This window comes from Equus asinus, chromosome 4 (assembly GCF_041296235.1).
Source record: "Equus asinus isolate D_3611 breed Donkey chromosome 4, EquAss-T2T_v2, whole genome shotgun sequence".
NCBI lineage: Eukaryota > Metazoa > Chordata > Mammalia > Perissodactyla > Equidae > Equus > Equus asinus.
This window is the reverse complement of record NC_091793.1, coordinates 47,490,065-47,507,163: the sequence shown is the minus strand read 5'-3', so window position 1 is coordinate 47,507,163 and position 17,099 is coordinate 47,490,065. Positions and strand designations below refer to the sequence as shown.

At 35.8% G+C, this 17,099-nt stretch overlaps 1 long non-coding RNA gene across 1 annotated transcript in view; it reads right to left on the bottom strand.

Annotated features, from left to right (window-relative positions):
* LOC139045173 (uncharacterized) overlaps positions 1-17,099 on the bottom strand; it is a 141,301-nt gene that overhangs the window by 49,738 nt on the left and 74,464 nt on the right. The window contains exon 3 of the long non-coding RNA XR_011503061.1: positions 1,009-1,079. This is a non-coding gene — a long non-coding RNA (uncharacterized lncRNA). The remainder of the gene's footprint in view (positions 1-1,008; positions 1,080-17,099) is intronic.

The following is a 17,099-nucleotide window of genomic DNA, read 5'->3' as shown; positions in this document are numbered from 1 at the left end:
TCTTCCAAGTCATGATGTTCAAAGAATAATGCTATGGATTTTTTTAATTCATAAAGCAGGACATTATCACTTAGATATATGTAAGGAATGGGGAAAGGCCAGAGCTGATCAAAATGATAATTCAATGAGGCATATTTCTCAATTTCTTTTTAAGGACTAATTGTTTGATTAATAAAACTGTAGTTAGGGATTCTAGCCCTGAAATCTCAAATCTCACAGATTATCAGGAGCACAGTTGCATAAAAGTAAATCACACCCAGCATAGGCCAAATGTTTTTAGTGATTTATAAATTTGAAAGAAAAAAATAAAACTTTCAGGTAATTGGTTTCTGTATACAGGTAAGAATGATTAAGCCAAAATTCATAAGTATTTATCTATTTTGCACATTTTGCAAAACCAAAGAATATTTTGAGTGAGGTATCAAGGTATTTGACAGTAATATCAGAATTATAAAGGATTTCAAAATGCACATTAAAAACTAACACCACCAGGAATTCTGATAGAGTCATATTTATAAAAAATATTTTAGAAAATCCTCATGTCAAATAACAAACAAGTCTTGGGCCCAGACCCACGGCTGAGTGGTTAAAGTTCCACATGCTCCATTTCTGTGGCCTGGGTTCGCATGTTTGGATCCTGAGCACAGACAACTCCACTCCCCAGCCACGCTGTGGAGGTGTCCCACATACAAAAAACTAGAGGAGGATTGGCAGAGATGTTAGTTCAAGGCTAATCTTCCTCAGCAAAAAATAAACAAATAAATAAAAGTAACAAGTCTAAACTTAGTAAGGAGAAATTTTTATTCAAAAGGATTATTGTGAAAGGAGAAAGGGACTGTTACGATAGGGAGAATGCTCTGAACATAAGGTCTGCAAGCATCTCAAGAGTTAGACAAAAAGGGGTTTTCTTTTATAGAGAGGAGTAAATAATGCTAGAAAAAACAGGTATGGGAAGTGGGAGGAAAGACAAGGTGGCATGGTTAGAGAGTAGCTCAGAGGATATTTTACCTTGATGCCAGCCTGTTTTCAGGAGCGGCTGTATCTGACTCAGGCTGAGGGTGGGGCCAGACTTCAGGGACCTGGAGAGAGGGGAGAAGCTTAACCAAAATCTGGTTTTGTTCTGATCCATCAGTCGGGACAAGCAGTTCAGATAATCATTTATGGGGCAAACAAAGGGAAGGTTGAGAGTCTGTATCTGTCATAGGTAAACAAGGGTGACATCTAATCTAAGCCCCATGGGGAAGGGTAGCTCTTTGCAGTAAACTGTTTTCTAGAACACAAAGGGTGGGAGTGGGGAGTTCTTTTAACCTTTCTTGTTTTCCAGGAGCACAAGGCTCAGCTAAAATTCAACTTGTTACTCAGCTTCAAAAAACACTGACATTTTGAGCCCTCCCTCATGGCCTAGCATTGAAAATTCATTGTGCTCCCCTTCAGCTGTCCAGGTTGGGTACCTGGGCACAGAATCACATTACTTGTCTGTCAGTAGCCATGCTATGGCAGTGGCTCACATAGAAGAACTAGAAGGACATATAACTATACACAACTATGTACTGGGGCTTTGCTTGGAGGAAGGAAGAAATAAGGAGGAAGATTGGCAACAGATGATAGCTTAGGGCAAATCTTCCCCTGCAAAAAAAAAAAATACTGACATTGCTGCTAAATATAATAGTATATAATAGTAATTATACATGTGCCTATACACACATACACACACACTAAGTTAGAAAAACATGAATGTCAATCTCTCTCTTGTATCAAAACCATGCTAAGGTCACCTTTCCTCTAACTCTTAGTGGCTGAAATGACAGGGAGGCATCTATATTTGGCTTCTCACTGGTTTCCGTCACATTGGCAACTCATTCTCATCTTTCCCGTCACCTCAGCTCTATGTGGAATGTCTAGTTGGCTACATCTGTGCCATTTAAAATTTAAGGTACATTTCTCATTGTGTGCTTGAGTCCTTGTACAAATTTTACATCCATAGCTCATAAGTCTGACTAAAAATAGAAATATAACCTCACTTTTTTTAAACATACTTTATTTTTGGAGTAGTTTAAGGTTCACAGAAAAATTGAGCAGAAGATACAGAGGTTTCCTCTATACCATAGCCCCCTCACCCACGCACAGCCTTCCCCATTATCAACATCCCACACCAGAGTGGTGCATTTGTTACAATTAATGAACCTACATTGACATATCATTATCACTCAATGTCTATAGTTTACATGAGGGGTCAGTCTTGGTGCTGCACATTTTATGGGTTTGGACAAATGTATAATGACATTTATTCATCATTATGGTATCATATGAAGAATTTTTACTACCCTGGAAATTCTCTGTGCTCTGCCTAGTCATCCCTCCCTCTCCTCAAACTCTGGCAACCACTGATCATTTTACTGCCTCCACAGTTTGCCTGTTCCAGAATGTCAAATAGTTGGAATCCTACAGTATGTGGTTCTTTTAGACTGGCTTCTTTCACTTAGTAATGTATTTAAGTTTCCTTTATGTCCTTAAGTTTTCCTTAAGTTCCATGGCTTGATAGCTCATTTCTTTTTAGCACTGAATAATATCCATTGTCTGAATGTACATTCACCTACTGAAGGGCACCTTGATTGCTTCCAAGTTGTGAAATTATGAATAAAGCTGCTATAAACTTCTGTGTGCAGGTTTTTGTGTGAACATAATTTTTCAACTCCTTTGGCTAAATACCAAGGAGCACAATCGCTGGACTGTATGGTAAGAGTACATTTAATTTTGTAAAAAACCACAAATGTTCTCCAAAGTGGCTGTACTATTTTGCATTCCCACCAGCAATGAATGAGAGTTCCTTTTGATCCACATCCTTGCCAGCATGCGGTGTTTCAGTATTCCTGGATTTTGGACATTCTAATGGGTGTGCAGTGGTGTGCCACTGTTGAATTCAGAAATTCATCAATTACAGGTCAGGTTTGCCTACCCTAGCACTGGTTCCCATGGAGTTTGCTTCTTGTGGGTTTCTGCTATGGTTAGCTGTGATTCTCTTTATTAGCTCAGAGATTTCTCCAGTTGTGGGGGCAGTGGTTGGTCCCATGACATCACTTCTCTTACAGATCTAAGAAGAGTTGCTGATTTTTCAGTTTGTTCAACTGTTTACTACTTGTTAGGACTAAGTGATGACTTCCAAGCTTCTTACTTGCCAGACTCTGGCGTCACTTTTAAACGCTATGTTGCCGTGTCCTTTTATAAATGTCTTTCTTTTTCTGTTTTCAGTCCCTTTGGAATCCCTTTTCCATCAGTCTGTAGACCTCTTTCTCCACTAGCACTTCATTTCTTACAAGAGTCCTGGCTTGATTTATAGTTTGCTAATTGTGATACAATCTAAGGATATTCACTAAACATATATTTAAAAGTGTGAAAGCTGCACTATACTTATGGCTTCATTCTAGAAAACTAAGCACTTGTCTGTTTCTCTTTCCTCCACCAAAATTAGTAATCATTTTTTCATAATTGTTTATGACTAGTTCTATCAAAAATAACAGAGATAAAAGAAAAAAGCAAAACATTTTAAGTAACTCTGCAGACAAATCTCCTATTCCTCAGTTGTAACTAAAGCTCTAGCTAAATGCGGACATCTTGATGTTCCAAGAACACGTTGGTAGTATATTGAAAGGCTTTCAGAACTCCATCAGAGCTTTAAAAGTGGAGCAGCTTGCCCAGGCACAATTGCAGGCTTAGCTTGTCTGAAAAGCAATATAATTAAAACTAAGCTAAAAAGTCTACGCCTTCTATCTTGTTCGGGGAGGATTGTATCAGTCAGGGTTCCCCAGAGAAACAGAACTAATAGGATGTATATAAGATTTATAAAAGAGGAGATGGAGTATAGGAATTGGCTCACGTGGTTACAGAGGACAAGAAGTTCCACAGTCTGCCATCTATGAGCTGAAAATCCTGGAAAGTTGGTGGTATAATTCAGTCTGAAACTGAAGGCCCGAGAATCAGGGGAGCCGGTAGTGAAGTCCTGGAGTCCGGAGGCCTTAGAGCCAGGAGCTCCATTGTCAGGAACAGATGGATGTTCCAGCTCAAGGAGAGAGATAGAGAATTCACCCTTTGTCTTTTTTCTATTCAGGCTCTTCATAGACTGGATGCTGCTGCCCACCTTGGTGAGGGCAGTTCCCTCAACTCAGTGTACTGAATCAAATGCTAATCTCTTCCAGAAACCCTCACAGACACACTCAGACATAGTCTGTATTTGGGCATCCTTTATTTGGACATCCTTTAGCCCAGTCAAGTTGACCCATAAAATGACCCAACTTAAGGATTAAGCTGAGCATTTGAAGGCAGGCTACCTGTTGCCTACTCTACCCACTCACTTCATTTCGGACAGATTTCTTCTGCTGCCCTCTCTGATCAACTGCAGTGTTTTGGGGAGTTCTTCTGAGAAGTTGAAAAAGTGACCTATATCAATATTGAGGAAGTCCATTTCTTTTAATATTATTCCCTAATATAAACCTGAATTTTTGAATTTTTGACTATGAGAAAATAACAAGAGGACAATCAGCTTCCAGAAAGAGGAGAATACATTATCTGAGGAAACTGGCTCTCATTGAAGCAGAAATAAGCCAGTACTTTAAAATATTATAAGAAGTGTCCTCAGTGAGATGGAGAAAGATGATATATTTAGGACACAAGAATATTCAACTATGAAGAAAGAATAATTACATCTTTAAAATTAACCAAAATGTCTCGGACCTTTAAAGAGAAATCTGTCAACAGGATTTGTATGCAGAGCATATGTTAATTCAGATTTGAAGGAATGAGTTAGGGAAGGGCATCTGAAATGAAACCAGAAATATAACTAGGAAATAGAGCAATGAAGGCCTAATGAAACAAAGTTCCATAGTTGAGGAAAGCATATGCTGAAAATGAAAAGTTGTTGGTCTGCCTGAAAAGCATAAAAAAGCCAGTGTGGTGAGTGAGAGCAATATCACCAGATGAATTCAAAGAGGAAGTCTGAGGTGAGACTTTAGGGCCTTGCCAGTAATGTAAGAGTTTGAATCTTGTCACAATTATAATGGCATGCCACTGAAGGAATTAAAGCAAAGATCTGAGGTTTTTTTTTTTTAAATTAGGCAGTATGCATGGTGGAAAACAGACTTGAGGAGGGGCAAGATAGAATAGGGAACACTATGTAGGAAGCTAAATTCCAGCCGTATTTTAGAAGAAGAATTGGTAGAAAATTTTGATGACCTGGTTACGCAAGAGAAGAAAGTGTCAATAAAACAGAATAGGAAGTTCAATAAGATAACCTGTTATTTAGGTAAATTTGGTGTATTATAAAGATGATAATGCAGATCTACTATGGGGATGTATAAATTAACCTCTCAGTGGCTTGGAACAACTGACTCACCATCGGGAAAAATAAATCATACACTTGTCTGAAAACATTCATGAATCTCAGATGGATTAAATATTAAAGGTTTAAAATTAAAAACTACAGGAAAATACGAAAGAATATCTTTATAAAATTATATAGGAAAAGATTTTTCTTATTGTAACACAAACCCAGAAGCAATACAGGGAAACTTGGGCAGAATTGACTATATATAGACTAAAAACATCTGTACAGTAATTAACACCCTAACAAAAGACAAAAGAAAACTACAAACTAGGAAAATATCTCAACATATATGGCAGACAAAGGATCTCTTTTCATAATATATGAGCTGAATCTAATCAATTATATGAAGATAAGAAATAGAAAAAAGCACAAATAATTAATTGTATGCCTATTATGCTAGATGTTGTACTAAACATGTCATATACATTATTTCATTTATTTCTCACAAAACAACTTTGAAATAGAAACTATTTTGAATCTTCATTCTACAGATGAGCGAACTGAAGCTCAGTAATGTTAAGTGACCTACCAGGATTACACAACTATGATATACTGGATTTTGTGCCTATACATAAATTCTGAAAATGAAATTTAATGTTATGGTTTAACTATGCTTTACTCCGCTCTGCTCCACTCTACTCTATTATACTACACCGTACATCCTATCCTATCCTTTCCTATCTTATCTTACCATATGTCATATTCTACTCTACTGTACTATGCTGTGCTAAACATGTCATAGTATACTATTCCATAGCAAACCACCTAGTCTCAGTATGGTTAAAAGCAAAGACATGTCATTTTAAAACCTATACGTTATGATAGCACCCCTTTCTGTTGGGGAAAAGTGTACTTCCTATTTCTACTATATCCCCTGTGTGTGAGCACACACACACATACACATATGGCCTAATATCTCAGCAGCACTACAGAGATTATTTAACTAGTAATAGCTTTTTATGAGACTGTGCTGAGCACTGTTTACTATGATTGTGTATTTCCAACATGAATTCACTGTCACATGTCAGAACAATAAATAATATGCACATAGTCTGAAGGCAGTCAGTAAAGGAAAAGAATTCTTCTGTATTAAGATGTTTTATTGACTTGATGAATTAAAAATATTAATATATTTGTCAATAATAAACACATTGCTTTCTTGATGTGACAACATTCCTCACTATAAAATTACTAATTTACTGGTTTAATAATGATTTTGAAATCGTTTTATACACCATAGTGCTGCATAAGCATCTAAACATTACTAATTATTTTGTGATCAGATTAAAGAACACAGTTTTTATTAGCTGAATGAATGCACTCCAGTTTACCAAGGAACTATTGAAATATTTAACCTGCAAACACTCTATAGAAATATTTTCTTACATGTGAGTATTCTCTAGAGGAAATAGACGTAAATTAAATTATACTTCAGCTTCAGCAAAAATAGAAATTAACATGGAATTTAATAGTTTTACTCTTGCATTTGCTTTTCATAAAGAGAGAATCTAGCCAGGTGATGCGTCTGTCCAGTGCTGTGAAACTGATCATCTCACTAGGTAATTTATTAGGTTCTTATCACCACAATCTACTACTGCTCCAGCCAAAACATTTGATTTGGCAGGGGCAAAGGATGCAAAGCTTGGCACGTATGAGTTTATTAGAAATGCACTTTTTTTAATTTGGGAGAAAGATGCTTCAATTGATAGCTCTGGGCTGGCCTGTGGAAAAAATTGGGGGATAACTGTTCATGAGCATATCCTAAACTTATGTATTTGGAGTTAAATAAGCATCCCTAAAGATCTTTGTTTATAACTGTCACTGAGTATTTGATATTTATAATAAAAGCACCAGTATTCTTTTGAAGCAGAATCCCTCCTGTTTTATGACATCAATTTTGGGCATAAGGCCAACAAATTGCAGCTTGAATATAAATAAACTTCTTCCAAAAGCTAAAATAGATCATTAAAAGTAGCTTTTTTGTGGTCTAGCAAATATTATCACATCACAATGCTCGTAATAAACCTTACGCTGTAAGGTTGTGTAATATTATTCTAACCTATGAAATGGGAGACAAGTAAAACCAGTCTTTACAAAATATTGTTTGATGTCCTCCAGTGGCTGTATGAATTATAATAGCACAGGGGATATAATTCCTTTGGCAGAGCATCCTATGTAGTTTCTTTAATGGCATGCTATTTTTCTTGGGCCTGATGTAGTTCTGATTGATAGAATCAGAAAAGGCTAAATTCTTCACAATAGATATCTGATTGGATGCTTGCTTGAAGATTTCAAATGCTGTGAATGTGCATGAAGTGCAGGGCATGGCATTAAGCTGAGTGTATAGTAGATTCTCAAAGAAAATTAAGGATGTCTTTTTATCATAAGTGAGAATAATTCACGTAGCTATATCGAAAGTTAAAATATTGATGTTTCATTTAATTTGATAAATCTTTCTTTTTATAGATAAGGGACTACATAATTTAATGTGTGCTAACATAAGCCATAGTAATGTTTCTAGACAGCTAGTATTACTGTGTTTCCTTTTTTCTAATTCGCATGTTATTATAAGCAAGGGACCTAACATTTTATTTCTCCGAAACTCCATCAAAACGTTTTTTCAAAAAGTTATATATCTGGATTGCCTTATATAATCAGTTTGTCTAGCTTTCTCCTTTCCCGTAATCAATTCTAGTCTCTTGAGAGGAGAAATACAGGGCAGCAAATGCTACCTTTGAGCCTTTCTTTATTTAGCTCGTTAGCAGGTACTTATTGATCGTACACTGGGTTTAAAGCATTTTTTTTTAGCAATTGTACTCTTAATTAGAGTACTGCATGTTTGAATCAGTATAGATTTGTGGGCAGTTGTTCTCAATTATTGAGAAAGTCATTTTTTTTTAATATATATAAGACAGTGTGTTGGGGACACCTTGAGCTAAAGAAGAAATAGGTATAATCAAAATATGATCTTTAAGTTTTAAAATTTGATTTCAGGGAAAATATTTACAAGAATACAATACAAAAGATATAACATCTTAGCAGCAAGGAAAAGAAGTGATGGAATGATTTGATAGAATTTTGTTAAAGACTTTCAGACTAGACTCCAACCCTAGGATATAGTTCAATGCTAATATGTCGTTCACTATTGCCTTAAAGTAGGTTTATATTTCTAACACATGGCTTCCAATTACTTACAAAATAAAACCCAAATTTCGTTGCAAATTACCCAAGGCCAATTAATATCTTTCTTCCTTCCAGACATTTTCATTGGACATATCACGGAATGTAGACAAACTGCACTATCTGCTATTTCCCGGTGATGGCCCAGACATTCACTGCACCAGTTCTAGGCCAATATTCTCCCCTTCAGGAGGAATGGATTTTTCCTAACCTTTCCCATCAAAATCCAGCAATTCTTTAGCATTTGTCTCAAATATCATGTTCTCTGTTATGCCACCTTAAATTCTTCCTGTAGAAATAACCTCTCCTGTCTGAAATCCAATAGCTTTTGTTAAAATATTTTTTTTCTTATGATACTAGTAATACCTGCCATGGTCTACATTGTGGAGGCACGAATGTCTGAACAAACTCGGGATGCTGTCAGCCAAAAGCTCTGTGCAAGAAGACTGGATAGGATGTCAAAGGTAGCCATACCACCTAGCTCAACAATAGTCCATCGGGAGGATCCTCTAGAAGCAATAGAGATATTGCTTGTGGCATCTCCATATACAGTGCCACTAAACCAAAAATGACTTCAGCCTATTAAGCTGTTGTGCTTTTTCTTCTTGTTGTTGTTCTTTAGCTCAACAGCAATAGGTGTCTATTTGCCTCAGAATGTTTTAGTCATCTGTAAAAATGTTTGTGTCCATTTGGATATGTTTATGTGCATGCATGCATGCTTTTAGAGTTCAGGCCTCACTAAGGATTCCCACAACTCTTTTATTCTGTTCATGGAATCCTCAGAAAGTGGAAAGGGAGCACTGTAAATCCTTAGTAACTCTTGGAAAATGAAAACAACAAAATTTCCTTTGGCCAATCACTGAGACAACTGCAGGTTTTTAATGGAAAAAAATAGAGCCAGAAACCTCCCTAAACAATGGTGAACTTGAATTCTGAGCACTGTAGAAAAATCATACTTGCATGATTAAAGATTATGGAAACAAAATATAGGGAAAACCAAATAAACAAATCTAAACTTCACAATCATATAGATACTAAATTTTTATTTGATCTGCTAATTAAAAAAATAATCAACATTTGCTCTGCTGTATTCTTTTTGTTGTTAAATTAAAGCAACAGGTGTATTCATTCTGAGCTCTAAAATTGCAAATTCTGATACTTATGCCTTTTACTTTGCTTGATAAGATGCTGAGTAAAGAGTAGCAGCGGAATAAACATGTATTCTTTGCATGCTATTAAATTCTGTGTTTGGAGTACGTGACTTTAGTTCTACATTTTAGTTATCAAGGCATTCCTTCCAGTGCCATTTGCAGAATGAGTGTAAGGCACTACTTAAAACAACAAGACAGTTAATTCTGTGTTTACGTAACAAACACCTTATTTGGCAAAACTCTGGGCCAAGAATGAAGACATAATGAGATAACTGGAGACTTTCATTGACTCAAGCATTTAAATAAATCAGTTATCTTAATACTCATGTGTATGGAGTGATTATCATAAATGAATCTTTGATAATATGTAAAGCTTACAAAATGTACTTTGGAAAACCTATGCATTGAAGAATGCAGAATTTTACTTAACTTGTTGTATAGCCTTATAATTAGCCTCCAAACAAATTAGAACTTAGTTCCTCTAAGGATTAAATTTTACTTCAAAATCATGCAAATTTCATGGAACAGGGGTTGATTGTCTATATTCTCCAGTCTTCAGGAAGAACTAAATACCTGTTATTTATTTAATTACTGAACTTTTTTCTGATAACGCTTAGTTCTCTTCTTCATCCGATTCTTATTTCTAGTTCTGTTAAATACATTTTGCAATTGGCACTAAGTAAGTAATTTTGGTTTAATAAATAACATTTAAATATGTTATATATATTATATAGAATATTTTATTAAATATATATAATTTATTTAAACAATATAACAGTAGGAATTAGCAATTTACTCTTTTAATTTTCTCTTTTTCTATCTTTAATGCTAGTGAGAGAAATTTGAATAATGCTAATGAACTTGAATAATAACTGAAATATGAAATTTAACCCAGATCAACAGACTGTTTAGAGGAAATAATAAGTAGATCCAGATGACCCTACTGGTGATGATTCAGACTTTTAGACATGGATTACATCATGAATAAATGAGTAATATATCACCAATCAAAGGTAGTTTATTAATGAATATAGTTTCAAATATTTTAATAAAAATTCCTTATTTATGCTTCTACATTCAGCTGGCTGACAAGAGTGTGTTTACTTTCCAGGCTTAATGTAGTGAGGTCTGTTTCATATTTCCAATGCTATCAATCAGACCTAGAGAGAGAAAGAAGTCATTTAGACATCCTGGGAGAAATCCTCTCTGTAGATATAACCATAAAATTGTCATTACCGATGATATTAAGAATTTCTAATGCTCTCAAAGTAGAAAGATAAAAGAATTGAGTTTCAAAGAAAAAGAGAATGGGCAAGAGATTTTAAGAATAAAATACTTGAAGCATTACACTGAATACAACTCACACTAAAGGAAATTTTTCAGCTCCTTTCTTTTCTCATATGTTGTGCTGTACTTATCGTGAAAAAAGAGTTTGAGGCAGGTTGCATTCAAAGATAGAAAGTAAAGTTTTAAAGGGAAATAATCAACAAATAAAAATATGAAGAAAGAGAAATGTTATGCCTAAATATTTGCACCCTGACTTAAAAGATGCTTACAAACTCAAACTGCTAGGTGGAGTATACTCCTAAATTCAGAGTCTGCACTGCTTCATTGCATGTTCTTTCCTCTACCTACTATCATCTGTCCTGGTCCGACTACTACAGTCTGCCTTTCTGGGTTACCAACTGCTTCCTTGTTGATAAGTGCAAGAGCATTCTTCAGTATTTACATACTTGACTTTCATTTTTTACTTCCCCCTCTCCTCATCAGTAAGCACCTCTTTGCTTTTCAAAATATGCTGTTTCCTTGCTGATTTTTCCTTCTCCTTTTACAGCAGTGTACTACATTGGTCAAGGATAGCATGACTTTTCCTGATCTGGAAACTAGGTACATAATTTTTTCATAAAGGGCGTAGAAGGGTTATACTAATATAGCTCTATAAATATGCTGTCTAGCTTGTTAGACAATATATGAACTATATATAAAGCAAGCAACACTTCACACTTATTGCTAAATTACATTGAATACCTGCTGTTCTGCAGTGAGATTGACTGAGAAACTGATGTATGGTAGCCAGGTTCAACTCAGAGATATAGAAAGAAAGAAATTGAACCAACTAGTTAAGAAAAGAATGTTAGGCCATACACAGTTGCAGGGGATGTCTGTGCTTGTGCCCAGGTGGGAGAAATTCCAAATTTTTTATTTCTGCAAAGTAGCTGGAGACACAAGCATATGATAACATGAAGTGGATAGTTACATCACTAAAGTTATGCTCAGTAGGCCCCAAGATAGTTGGCCTTTTAACTGCATGTAATGTGATCATAGCATAAACTCTAAATTAATGGAGAGATGTTTTGAACACTTATTCTCACTGCTTAATTTAAAAGGCTCTAGAAAGCTCCCCTGTCTGACTTGGAATAGGGATGTTCATGTCCCAGGGTTCTGCAAGTCCCAGCCAAACCCAAGGTGTAGGAGAGTAAACAGGCTTTACATTTTCAAGGCATAGCTAACCTTTAGCCTCTTCTGCAGGGAGAGAATGGTTTTAACATCTGAGCTCTTTCCTTGGGTTTGAGGAATTAGAAAGCAAAATGACTGGATGAAGGGGGTTTTTCATAGGATTGTAAAGGGCCACAGTTGTCCTCTAAATCTTCTGTGGTATAGTACTTCTGGGGTAGGGTGAATTGAGGAGTCTCATAGGTCAATGATTGTGCGGAGAACTACTTTACACGTGAATGGTATTAAAACATCAATTAAAAGAGAGACACTAGCAGAGTGGATAAAACAAGAAGACCCACATATATGTTGTTTACAAGAAACCCACTTTAAATATAAAGACAAAGATAGATTACAAGGAAAGAGAAGGAGTAACACATACCATGCTAACACTAATTGGAAGACAGTAACAATAGCTATATTAATTTCAGATGAAGCCAACTTCAGAACAAGGGAAATTACCAGGGCCAAAGAGAACCGTTTTCTTATTGCTTGTCTTTGTTCTACAGCAACATCCTCAGTCATAAATCATGTTGATAGTATGCACCCTTGATATGATGTGATGAAAATGTCACTGTAACTCTGTGATTCCCCTTCCCAAAACATAACTTCGGTGTAATCATGAGAGAAACATCAGACAAATTTCAATAGAGGGTTCTACAATATAAATGACCAGTACTCCCCCAAACTATCAAGATCATCAAAAACAAGGAAAGGCTGAGAACTTGTTCCAGTCAAGAGGAGCCTGAGAAGACATGACTGTTAAATATAATGTGGTATGCTGGCTGGGATCTTAAAACAGAAAAAGGCCATTTGGTCAAAGCTAAAAAGAATTGAATAAAACAGGGACTTTGTTTAATAATAATGGATAAAAATTGGTTTACTAACATAACAAATGCACCATACTAACGTAAGATGTTAATAGTAGAGGAAACTGGTGCAGGAGGTATATGGGTAACGGAAATATCTGCTCAATTTTTCTGTAAGTCTAAAACTATTCTGAAATATAAGATCTGTCAATAAAAATTAAAAGTCAATAATAAAAAAATATGTCCTTGAAATGTGTTCATTTGGTTACTGTATTATTTATGGATTGCTCATGATTCAGTTATCAGGAATATTGGAGAATAGACTCAATTTTCATATATAACAGCTGTGGACAGATCTTTTAAACTCAGCAGAAAACAAGAGAAAGCTGGTTCCCTTTTGATGATGTGGCATTTGAAGAAAATCTACAGAAGACATTTTCTAACAGCAAAGAAAGTTAAATATTCAAATTGTTGTCAAAGCAGTTGTGAAATCTCTTCTACAGGTGTTTATAAAGAGAATTATTTTAGATGTAATTTAATCGGAAGACAGATTGATGGATGAGATGACTCCTTAGATTTGCTTCTTCTGATAAATTTAATATTATAGTAGTAAGTTGCCATCCTGAAGAAAATAATTGAACATTGGAACATGATGAATAGTAGGAAGGGATGACACAGATGAAATAGAGGCTTACACTGTACTTGAAAGTATTAACGTGATGAAAAGCCCACATTTTGGTACGGGAGAAATATTTGTGTCTGTTTCACAATGTCAAAAATACATTTACTTAATGATCCATTTGCTCGACAAATATTAAGTGGCTATAATTAAACCACTTTGATAGTTGATAGGTGCTAGCAAATTTTTAATAAGATGCTTTTTCATGAGGGAGGATATGTGCAATTAAAAAAAACAATACTAAGGTCTCTGCCTTTTTTTAATGAAAAACAACATCTCCAAGGTTCTAATTTATTCAAACAATTTTGTCTCAGGTAAGATACAAGAACAAAGGAAAGACAAATCTATATTGTGGAATGTTTTACTTACAAATTGATACTCTCTCAATTTCAACTGATTACGTAACATGGATAAACAACCCTATGTTTTTAAGTGTGGTTTTTTCGGTTTTTGTTGGTTCTTAATCACTTTGTTTCTTTAGTCTCCTCTCAATTTTTATAAAATGTAACCCCTTTTCTCAAGAGTACTGTCCAAGACCAAGCCTCTTACTTTTAACAGATGACTAAGATTTATATTAAAATCTTAGAAATTGAAGCTATTGGATGCAATAAACCTTAACTTCCTGGCCACACCCCTCACCCTTACATATTTATCTAGAACTTGATCAAAAATAGTTTCTATCCTATAGTTTCATGGGCTGAAGCCTCTTCCCACTCATTCAGTAAAGAATTAAAAATTGCTTGCGCTATGCCAAGTATTATGAGGAGCCCTGTTTAAAGCCATGTTACCACTACATAGTCTCAATTCCTTCTCCTCATAGACTTCTTCAGAATTAATTATTCCTCTCTTTTTGGCTAGTTTATTCATAACAGCCTGTAAATAAGCCTGTATATTTCCTGTGATTTAAAACAACAAAAAAAGTGAATTTTAATCATGTTACCCCTAAACTATTGGACTCTTTTTGTCCCTTATCAATTTTTATAAAATCAAAATCATTGTCTACTTAATTTCTAATACTTCTCAAAGTAAAGTAATTCCCACTATAAAACACACACAGACACACTAGAGAAACTGCTCTTACGAGGAACACCAATAACTATCTTATTGCCAAAATGAACAAGCATATTTTATTAAGGTTTCCTACCTAGGCATATTTTTTAAGGTTTTTTATAAACTACTTTCATAACTGTAACAGGTACTGCCTTGTGGAATATCTTTATACCCATAAACACAACGATATTATTTTCTCGTAGTTCTCTGTCCTAGCTTACTCTCTCTTTCACTCTAAGGTTCCTGGGTATTGTCCCTTTAAAGTACATTTTCACTAGAATTGCTTTTTGAAATTACTGAGGGCTTCAAAATCTTTACCTTTCCTCTGAGTTTCACATTTTTTATCATACTTTCTCACAGCAGTGGATGGGGACTAATCAATAATCAATACTGATCATTTTACCCATGGAATATTTTTATCCTCTCTTAAAATCAATCCTTACTTCCATTTCTATATTTAAGACCATGATTATCTATATCTTGAGATACTGCAATAATTTCATACTTGTTTACTCAGCCCTTAATATTGTCCCCTTTCAATTTATTCTTTATCTAACTTCTAGATAACTCCATCTAAAAACAATTTAGCCTAAATTTGTATAAAACATTTCAATAATTCAACTTTGCTTTCAGAGAAACACATATATGTGAACTTTATGACAGAATTCAAGGACTTTCAAAGCCTAGTCTCTAGCTATTTCTTTATCCTCATATCTTGAAACAGCTTTTTTACAAATTACAAATTTTCATAAATTTATTTTTATAAATTATGGTTTTTCATGTAAGTGTCTTTAGGTTGGATTGTTCTTTTTCTGCTTTAATTGTCTGATGAATTTTGCTTATATTTTAAGACTCCATTCAGGCAACTTATCCTATAAGAAATAGTCCCTGAACTTGTAGTTTTAGCTGAGTACTCTTCTTCTGAGTTCTAGACAAGTGTACATATCTATTTCTTCCCACTTATGTCATTTAGAAACAATATGTCTAGATTTGTTTCTTTTCTAGTAGAAAATAATTTCCATGATATTAGCACAGTACAGGCACATAAGAGATAAGAAATTATAAACTTGTGACATTGGCTTCCAGGAAGATGGAATAAATTACTTTCCCCTATTTGTCCTACTATGTACAACTAAAAACTTGGAACATCACATATAAAACAACCACAAGAAGACTCCGAAAGACGGAGAGAAGGCTGACAGGATAATGATCTGAGGAACAACACAGTGGTAAGTGCCCTGGGTTTCGTTTTTGCCTCATATGTCTCAGACTTGGGCTGAATTAGCTGACAACCCCAAAATACCAATGAGCAAAAGCAAAAAATTAAAAGCACTGTAACAAAACCCTGTAAACTTGTTCTCTCTAGCCCAAGGACCAGGGAAGGAGTTTAGCAAGGCAGAAAACTTTTAGACAATAACTGCGCTATTTCAGCCGAATAGCAGACAAATAATTGTGTCTGTTACAGGCTCTTAACATCAGCCCTGATGTCAGTTCCCCACATTGAACCCAGCGTATATGGGGTTAAAGCTAAAACCCACCACCCCCTTTCCTGCTTCTCTAGCTCCACTCATATGTAAATACCTGTTTCTTTAAACTTGGACTCCTTGAGCTTTACAACTAAATGAGAGTTACAAATTGTTAAAAGCCCAGGTGGCCTGGAGTTGGAGGCACACTAAAGTTTAGCTAATCATGTGTCCTTGAGTTTGCCAGGAAAGCGGCTGTCTCAAGAATATCAAGGAGCGAAGCCTTCCCAGACCTCAACTCCTCACTCCTGGCGCTGGAACCTGCCTCAAACAGGAAGACGAGACAAGAGACAACGGTGAAGGACGCCCACCTGCCATCCTCCTATCTCACCCTCCTCCCACCTGGCTGCAAGCAGCCTCTCAAGGCCAAAAGCAGGCTGGTGGGAAAACGCCAGCCTGCACAGCTACATGCGCCCCCTCCACTACCCAAAACCCCAAATAAAAATCCCCACCCATTCCTCATCCATCCGGGAGCTAGCAATTTTTGAGGCATGAGCCCTTGCTTTGCTCCTTGTGCCTGGCATAGTAAAAACCTTTCCTCTTCCACTCAAGACTCTGTCCTCATTGTTCGGATTGGCGTCGGGTTCAGAGACCGAGCTTTCCGTTCCATGTCCCCATGCCCAACTTCGCCAGCAAAGATCGAGTGGAGAGTCTAGCTCTCCACCATTGCCTGATTCTAATGAGGTGGCCAATTCTCTACTCTCCACACAGTGGTTTCACAGGAGACTAGGGAACAGGGACTTTCATCCCACTGGGCAGTACGATCTCCCCAACCCTCTATAGTGTAAAACTCCCAGCAAGATTTTCTGTACTTATAGATAAGATTTTTCTAAAATT